Raw genomic sequence first — 8,413 nt, 5'->3', positions numbered from 1 at the left:
ACCTCTCACTCTCTAAGTCGACTGGGCCTGAACTCACTTGAGTTCAGAAGGATAAGAGGGGATCAGATTGAAATGTATAAATTTCTAACAGGGCTGGGCAGGGAGGAGGTTTCCCTGGTTGGGAATTCTGGAACCGGGGACCCAGTCTTGGGGGATACAAAGTTGACCATTTAGGACTGAGATGAGGAAACATTTCTTCACTCAGAGGGTAGTCAACCTGTTGAACTCTGTACCTACGATCCTGACAGCTATGGAGGAGAGAGAATTGAATATATTCAAGATTATTGTTTTGCCTTTTCACAGCATGAATGGAATGGGGAGAAAGCAGGAATATGGCTTTGAGATGGAGGATCAGCCATGATCATACTGAATGACAGAGCAGACACAAAGGGCTGAGTGGGCTACTCCTGTTTCTGTGTTTCCGTGTCTGTATTACCCTCAGTTTCTGACACCTTTATCCGTGTAAAAAGTGCCTTCCTGTCGAATCTATCTGTGACCCTCATAACCTTACAGTCCTCTGTCAGGTTTCCTCTCAACCTTCACTGCTCCAAGGAAAACAACCCCAGTCTTTCCAATCTTTCCTCATCACTCAGACCCTGCAGCCCAGGCAGCATCCTGGGAAATCTCTGAACCCTCCCGAGTACAATCACTTCCTTCCCACAATGTGGTGACCAGATCCTGTCTCTGTCTCTTTATCACTTTCTCTCTTTATCACTCTCTCTCTCTTCCCATTCTGTCTCACATCTGCCAACTCTTTCTCTCTATCTCTCTCTTTGGCACTCTTAATCTCTCCCATTCTCTCTCTCTCTCTCGCACTCTGTCCCATCATCATTCTCTTCAACTCACTCACACTTTCTCACTCTGTCTCATAATCTCTATTTCTCCATCTCTCACTGTTTCCCTCACTTCCTCCCTTTCTTGTTTCTTATCTATTCCTTCTTCTTTCTCCATCCTTCCTCTCCACCTAGCTGGTCTCTCTCTCTCTCTCTCTCCGTCCGTCTTAGTCACACTATCTCACACCCTATTTCTTTCCCCATTTCCCTCAACCTCACCATCTCTACTTCCATCTGCATCTCTCTCGCTCCCTCTACACATCTCACACTATCGCAGACACACCTCCCTCTCTCTCTCTCTCTCTCAGACACACTCTCCCTTCAGCTATCATTCTGCCTATCTTCCCTCTCTTTCCCACAGTATCCCAGGTGGTGACAGTTAATTGCAGGGCAAATCTCCCTCTGCTCTATCCCACTAATGGATGTTTGACTGGGACAGCACTACTATTATAGGACAAGCCAAACAGAGAACAGCCAGGGAATTCCTAGAGGCATGGCACTCATCCACAGATTCAATCAATATGCACATCGACCTGGACCCAATATACAGGCCACTGCATTAGACAGCTGGAACTGACAACCGGAAGCAGCAGAGACAAATCACTATAAATGCCGGAGGAAACATCACAGAAGCGCTTCACAGGAGGCTCCCAAGCACTGAGGATGTCACCTAGACAGGGGATGAAACGTCTGCAACACAAATTCCCAGCTCGGCGAACAGAACTACAACAATGGATGTAAACCCTTAACCTCAGAAGCATGTCTTATCCTGGACTAAGGCCTCATTTCCCACATTGACCAGGCATTAGCCTGTCTCAAGATGATGGACAGATTCTTGTTAAATGAAGACAGTTCTGTGCCGTTGGCCTATTCTCATGGGGACTGGTTTGGACACAAACCTCATTCCATGAAGATCCAGCAGAGAGAGGAGATCCTCAGGCCATCAGTGTGAGCTAGGGGGACAGGACAGGCTCTGACACACTGACCCATCCTGTCCATCCACAACATGTTCCAATCCTTTCCCCTCTCCTTCCCCTTCCACAGTCAGGCTCTGGGTCAGGGTGTTTTACTGGGATGAGGTCAGGACCATCACACAATTACAACAGAAAGAAACTGAGTCCCACACCCACCATGATGTCCATGACCCACTGGACTCTCTAATGGAGACCAGCAAACAAAGGCCTCCTTCCCACTGGATGTCCAGCAGAGACCAGTATATATGGATCTTTATACCACTGGATCATCCAATACATATCAGTAAACATGGACCTCCATTACACTGGGCCCTTCAATAGACACCAGTAATCACAGGCCCCCAGCCCACTGGATCATCCAATAAACTCCAGTAAACATGGGTCACCATCTCACAAGACACTTCAGTAGAGACCAGTAAACTAGGGCCTTCTTTACCCTGAACCTTACAATAGAGACCAGTAGGCATGCATCCTGTTCCCACTGATCCTCCAATAGAGACCAGTAAACATGGGCTTCCATGCCACTGCACCCTTCAGTATCTGAGCTTCAAACCGCACATCATCTCCATCACGTCGGCCTCTTTTCTATCTCCACAACGTTGTCTCTCTGCACTATGTCAGCCCCTTGACCACAGAAACCCTTATTCCTGTTCATCCCACCTCCTAACTCCATAATCCTGATGTCCTCTCCCACCTTCCTTCCACCCGCTCCATAAAGCCCAACTGTCTGAAATGGAGTGGTCATTTCGCGGTCTTACACCAAGATGGAAATGGACAGACATTTAACGACTAATGGGTTAAAGGATGATGGAGAGTGAGCAGGAAAGTGGAGTTGAGTCTGAGATGGGATCAGCCATGATTGTATTAAATGGTGGAGTGGGCTCGAGGGGCTGAATTGCCTGCTCCTGCTCCTAGTTCTTAAGTTCATCCACCCCCTCCCCCATCCCTCTTACTGCAACTTTGTGAACATTCTTGGAATGTTTTGGATATTGAAGGTGCGATGCGAATTCAACATTTGTGTTGAGTTAATGTGGGGACAGAATTGTGCAGAGGCTGTGAAAGCCCCTGTGGTTGAATATCCTGCTGGCAGGCTTCAGCCTTCCACATACAGAATGGGAAAGTCGGGGAGGTCAGAATGTGATGTTTGGATCCTTGGCACTGCCCCCCAGCAATGTGGTTGACTCTCTATTGCCCTGTGAAATGGCCCAGCAAGGCTCTCAGTTGTATCAATTGTGACGACCTCTCAACAAAGAAATGAAACCGGACGGACCACAGGCATCGATGCAGAGACAGTAAAGGTATTGACATACCTGCTCCATCCTCCTTACTGACATCTGGGGGAAAGTGCCAAATTCAGGAGAGCTGTCTCACAGACTAGTCAAGCAACCGTGGGCGTCACGGTGGCACAGTGGTTAGCACTGCTGCCTCACAGCGCCTGAGACCCGGGTTCAATTACCGACTCAGGCGACTGACTGTGTGGAGTTTGCATGTCCTCCCCGTGTCTGCGTGGGTTTCCTCCGGGTGGTCCGGTTTCCTCCCACAGTCCAAAGATGTGCGGGTCAGGTGAATTGGCTATGCTAAATTGCCCGTAGTGTTAGGTAAGGGGTAAATATATGGGTGGGTTGCGCTTCGGCGGGTCGGTGTGGACTTGTTGGGCTGAAGGACCTGTTTCCACACTGTAAGTAATCTAATCTAATCTAAAACAGCTTGACACAGCCATACTCACAGCCAGGAGGGAGTTACACTGAGAGGCCTCAAAGTTGATTCCGGACCCCATGAAGTCTCATGACCCCAGCCTAAACATCCTGGTGATTACAAGATATTTTGCTCCCTCGGCTGATGAATCAGTCTCTCCTCCATGTTGAACAGTACTTGGTGGAAGTTTGGTGGTGACAACACAGAATGTACTTTGGGTGGGGGTTTCAATGTCCACCACTGAGAGTGGCTCGGCAGCAGCATTACTGATCGAGCTGGTTGGTTCTTTTTGGACGTAGCTGAGGGACTGGCTCTGCAGCTGGTGGTGAAGGAACCAAACAGATGGAAAAACGTACTTGACCCCATCCTCACCAATCTTGTGGCTGTAGATGCATCTGTCCTTGACAGTATTGGTAAGAGTGACCATAACACAGTCCTTGTAGAAACAAAGTTTGACCTTCACATTGAGAATACCCTCCATTTTGGTGTGTGGTATTATCACCGTGCTAAAAAGGACAGACTCCAAACAGATATTGCAACTCAAGGCAATGATCATGAATGGGGAGCATTGCCAATGAGTGCACAATCTGAACATCTCATATACTGAAACAGTCCATGTTCGAATGCAGCAATATCTGTACAATATCCAATTTTATCTGAGAAGCAATATTTCCATTGGTGCCTTGCAAATACCAGCAAATGACCATCACCAATAATAGACAATCTAACCATCGTCCCTTGACAGCGAATCCTATTACCATCACTGAATCCCCACTATCAACATTCATAGAATAATGGTGTCACAGAGTCATGCAGTACAGAAACAAACCCTTAAGGCAAACTTCTATATTCTGACCAGGTTTTCTGAAGTGAACTACTCTCATTTGCCTGCATTTGGCCCATATCCCTCGAATCCATTCCTGTCTATGTCTATCATATCCTATGTCATTCTTATCCACTCAGAAAGCTTGATACCATCCAGAGCCAAGCAGCCTCCTTGATTGGCATCACATCCACAAAGCATCCACTCCCACCACTGCTCCATAGCAGCAGTGTGTATTATTGATAAGATGCTCAGCAGAAACCCACCAAAGATCCTCAGATAGCACCTTCCAAACCCATACGGGAAAATAGAAATTGCACAAAAAGCTCAGCAGATCTGGCAGCATCTGTGGAGAGAAATCAGAGCACGAAATGTTAACATTGATTTCTCTTCACAGATGCTGCCAGACCTGCTGAGCTTTTCCAGCAATTTCTATTTTTGTCTCGGATTTACAGCATTTGCAGTCCTTATGGTTTCCTTCCAAACCCACGTCCACTTCCATTGAGAACAAGAGCAGCAGATACACGGGAACACTGTGAGCTGCAAGTTCCCTTCAAAAAAAGCTTAGCATCCTGACTTGGAAATGTATCACTGTTCCTTCACTGTTGCTGGGTCAAAATGCTGGCATTCCCTCCCCAAGAGCATTGTGAGTCAATTTACAGCTTGTGGACGCTAACAATTCAAGAAGGCAGCTTCCCACCGCCTTCTCCAGGGCAACTAGGGACAGGGTAAAAAATGTTGGCCCAGCCGGTGAAGCCCCTTCCCACAAGTGAATATGCAAAACCAAATGAAGTGTTCCTCAGGAGGGGAGAGGGAATGTTCAGGATCCTGAACTCCATTTCCCAGCCCAGGCAGTTTGTCTCCCAATGAATGAATGAGATGCCAATTTGAAGCCCAGCTTCAGAGCAGTATCACTCTGTGGACATGAGGTCTATAAGAGGGAATTGGAGATTGAGCGCAATAGGAAAGAATTGCTGAGTTATGGGGAGAGAGCAATGGGGCTAATTGGGTAATTAAAAGGCATGATGGATTGAATGGCCGCCTCCTGTGTTGTCAGATTCCAGGGAGTGGAGTTGGTTCACAGTTTTCTCCCGTCTCAGTAACAAATACCCAGCTGCTCCGAGCTCCTTCTTTCACTTCCTCTTTTGGTGAAGTTTCAACCTTGCGATCTGACAGTCTTTGCAGTTATTTTTTACACTGGGGCTTTCTGCTGTGGTCAGAATCTCTAATAATAAGTGTCCAATCAGTGACAATCACAGCAGCTAAGAGCAGTCAGGACTGAGGAGCCAGGCTCACTGGGAAACACATAGGGAAGATCAAAGTCATCCTCTTCAGCTCCCGGTACAAACTCCATCCCTCTCCCTGAGCACTGTCTGCTGCTCAACCAGACTCTTTATAACTTTGGCCTCATCTTTGAGGTTGATTTGAGGCCCAAGTCCTCCACATCATAAAGATCAGCCACTGAAAATCTCAGTCATTTTTTTGGTACGCCAAATGTGACCATTCCAATGTTATCCACGCCCATGTCACAGCCACTGCCTTCTTTAAATATCAGCTCATCCCAAACTCTGCTATCGTTGTTCAAACTCACACCAAGTCCACCTCACACCCCCCGCCCCTGTCTTCCATCGCACCATAACCACCACAATCCTCACTGACTGACATAAGCTCCTGGTCCAACAACACCTTGATTTTCAACTTCTCATCCTTGTTCTCAATTCGCTCCCTGTCCTTCCATCCTCCCTATCTCTGTGACCTCCTCCAAGCCACATCAGTGTGGTCAACAATCTTGGATATATGGCTCTCTGTTTCTACATCCAAGTCATTGAGAAATATCGTGAAAAGCTTAGGTCCCAGCACAGACCCCTGGCAACACCACTACTCACATCTGGCTCACTGGAACACACGCACATTACCCTTCCTCTCTGTCTCCTAGACAGACCCATTTCTGACCCAAGGTAAATGCATTTCTCAAATTCCAACCGATTCCATGATTTGGAGGTGCCGGTGTTGGACTGTCGTGTACAAAGTTAAAAATCACAGAATACCAGATTGTAGTCCAACAGGTTTATTTGGAAACACCAGCTTTCTGAGCGGTGCTCCTTCATCAAGTGATTGTGGAGTGCAAGATCTGATTCCATGTTTCGTTTGTGAAATGTTCTTAAATGTCTTCTGAAATTCCCTATGGAAAATAGCCATCAGCATTCCCTTATATCCCACATTAGGGAACTCCGAACAATGTGTAACCTCGTTAGTTAATGATTAGATCAGATTCCCTACAGTGTGGAAACAGACCCTTTGGCCCAACAAGTCCACACTGACCATCCGAAGAGAAACCCATCCAGACCAATTTCCCTCTTAATTAATGCACCTAACACTGTGGGCAATTTAGAATGGCCAATTCACCTGACCTGCAGATCTTTGCACTGTGGGAGGAAACCCACACAGACACAGGGAGAATGTACAAACTCTGCACACATCCAAGGCTGGAATTGAACCTGGGCCCCTGGTGCTGTGAGGCAGCAGTGATAACCACTGAGCCACCATACTGAACCTTCAATGTCTGAACCTTTGTAAATCCATGCTGATTCTCTCGGACCAGTTCATATTTGTCTGTTATTCTCTCTATAAAAACAGACTCAATCACTTCCTGACAACAAACATTCAACAGAGATGTTCATCGTGAATGAGGTTACTAAACCGCTAGCACTGACATGAGGGGCTGAAGAGCCTCCTTCTGAGCTGGAGCCTTCTCTGTCTCCTGGATGGAAATATTTTACAGATTAAAAATTAAAGACTGACAGCATTTTTTTTAAAAATTAAAAGCTCCTCAAATAATTCCCACATACAGGGCCGGGCGATGTGTAGTAATTGCGATGGGGAAGCTGGTGGAGCCCATTGTAGCTCAGAGTGACCACATCTACAGCAAGTGTTGGTTGCTCAAGGCACTCCAGCTCAGAGTTGATGAGCTGGAATCTGAGCTTCAAACACTGCGACACATCGGGGAGGGGGAGAGTTACCTGGACACTGTGTTTGGGGAGACAGTCACACCTTGTAGGTTAAATGCTTCAAATTATAGTCAGTGGTCAGGGACAGGAGGGGGTGATGATAAGTGAGCAGGTCGACGCAGCATGAATGTAGTATTGCAGGAGTCTCAGCTCATTGTCCAACAGGAATGAGGTACTTGCTCCCTGTGTCAATGAGGAAAAGGATTGTCAGGAGAATGAGCAAATGTAGTGTAAGCATTTTGGTGATAGTGACCAAAGTCTGTAAGTTTCAAAGTCATCATGTAAAGAGATAAAGATGAAGCAAAAATTAAATGTGTAAACTGGGGGATATCTAATCTCAACTAGGCAAAAGTGAGGACTGCAGATGCTGGAAACCAGAGTTTAAATCAGAGTGGTGCTGGAAAAGCACTGCAGGTCACGCAGTATCTGAGGGCAAGAAAATTGACGTTTTGGGCAAAAGTCCTTCATCAGGAATAGAGGCAGTGAGCCTCCGGGGTGGTGAGATAAATGGGGGTGGGGGGTGGGTTTGGGGAGAAGGTAGCAAAGAGTACAATAGGTGAATGGGGGTGGGGATGGAGATGATAGATCAGAGGGGAGGGTGGAGCAGATAGGTGGGAAGGGAGATTGGCAGGTAGGACAGGTCAAGAGGATAGTGCTGATCTGGAAGGTTGGAACTGGGGTAAGGTGGAGAGAGGGGAAATGAGCTCTTCAACTATGTACTGAAAGAGATTCGACTTCACCAGTTTCCTCATTTCCCCTATGATTGTATGATTCCATGTGGTTGTCTGTTAACTGCCCTATGGGCAGTAAATATTGGCTTGGCCAGAGATGCTCATATCCTATGAATGAATGAATGAAAGCCACTGCACCATGGTCCAGGAGGCCATTCAGGCAGGGGGAGCACAAAGGAAAGAGGAGGATTTGATAATGAGGGGGACTGAGAGCATGCTTTGTGAGCAGGATTGAGAGTCCCACATGGTGTGTTGCCTGCCTGGTGCTCAGGTAAGGGGCATCTCGAACCAGCTTGAAAGGATATTGGAGTGGGGGCGGGGAGGAGGATCCAGTTGTTGTCGTGTGTGT

General features: G+C 47.1%; 1 gene segment (V, D, J or C); it reads left to right on the top strand.

Annotated features, from left to right (window-relative positions):
* LOC132818608 (Ig kappa chain V-V region MOPC 149-like) overlaps positions 1 to 8,413 on the top strand; it is a gene marked incomplete at its 3' end in the record, with an annotated part of 322,978 nt that overhangs the window by 70,629 nt on the left and 243,936 nt on the right.

Source organism: Hemiscyllium ocellatum, chromosome 9, assembly GCF_020745735.1.
Source record: "Hemiscyllium ocellatum isolate sHemOce1 chromosome 9, sHemOce1.pat.X.cur, whole genome shotgun sequence".
NCBI lineage: Eukaryota > Metazoa > Chordata > Chondrichthyes > Orectolobiformes > Hemiscylliidae > Hemiscyllium > Hemiscyllium ocellatum.
The sequence above is the reverse complement of the archived record's forward strand: the minus strand, read 5'-3'. Positions and strand labels throughout refer to the sequence as shown.